At 41.9% G+C, this 1,093-nt stretch overlaps 1 non-coding gene across 1 annotated transcript; it reads left to right on the plus strand.

The window, feature by feature from the left end:
• Positions 1 to 674: 674 nt before the first annotated feature.
• On the plus strand, positions 675 to 798 carry LOC131219827 (U11 spliceosomal RNA). Its single transcript, XR_009158470.1, has one exon. It is a non-coding gene; the product is annotated as a U11 spliceosomal RNA (small nuclear RNA).
• Positions 799 to 1,093: the final 295 nt, after the last annotated feature.

Raw genomic sequence — 1,093 nt, forward strand, 5'->3', positions numbered from 1 at the left:
CAGACAATTACATGGCCAAGATGGATCGAAAAAGGCCCGGCGGAAGTGATCCAGACCATCGAACCTTAAATCGGGCGTATCTTGCAATCCGGAATGAGTTATCTGACGTAAAATATATGATTTTGGGGTAGAACGAGCTACTGAAGCCCCTGGATCGATGGTCGTTTCCCCATTTTAATTTCGTTTTTACTATAAATAGTAAGTTGTAGTTTGATTATAACTCTTCATCCGTCGGGCTTTAGGAGTTGCGCCCAACGTGAAAAGAGCTTAGAATAATTAGGAGAACGGTTTGGTGAAGCCAAATAGGACACTTACTATTTTTGGCCGAAAACCTTGCGCACTAGTAGACATCACGACCGTCTATAAATAGTAAGTTTACTATTTATAGTAAGTCGCGGATTCTAAGAGTTTGAGTTATAGTTTGCTTCTAATTTCTTTCCCATTGCTTGGTAGCCCTATTTAAAGGGTTGTGAACTCGTTTTTATTCATCAATTAATCAATTTCGAATTTATTAGAATTTATTTCTATTTTCTGCTTTCTTTTCCTCGTGGATTCGAGAAGTCTCTGTGAGGAGTCCAGAGAAGCTCCGTGGATTCAGGGTAGTTATCCTCATCACGTTCATCCTTGCGTCAGTGGAGAACAAAACCGAGTCTCCAACACACTCCCACACAACATAAAAGGGTCGGTTGGCTAAATATGCCACACTCGCCCTTGGATGGTGAGTGCTGTATGGCTATCAAGACATGGCTGACATAATTTGCGGGACCATATAGGGTTGCCTCGCTTGGCCATCCCTTACAAGAAAAAAAAGCATACAAAACATGTATATTTGTTAGACAAGTCATACCGAGTTGACACAGTTTCAGATGAGTTGGAATGGTTTCAATCTCAGGGCGGTTCTTGTTCCAACACCGAGTGACAATTCCTTGGGTGGGATAAGCAATTGGATAGAAGTAGAGGGTTTGAGCCTGTGGCTCAAATTCAATGTTGATGTGTTACATCCATGAGGTCACCATTTGTTCCCCGCTAACCAATCACAGAAGGGTCTCTCAGGTAACATAAGAGGAAAGACAGAGCTACTGCATAGTAGTTT

The sequence above is a fragment of the Magnolia sinica genome, chromosome 11 (assembly GCF_029962835.1).
Source record: "Magnolia sinica isolate HGM2019 chromosome 11, MsV1, whole genome shotgun sequence".
In the NCBI taxonomy this organism is placed as follows: Eukaryota; Viridiplantae; Streptophyta; class Magnoliopsida; order Magnoliales; family Magnoliaceae; genus Magnolia; species Magnolia sinica.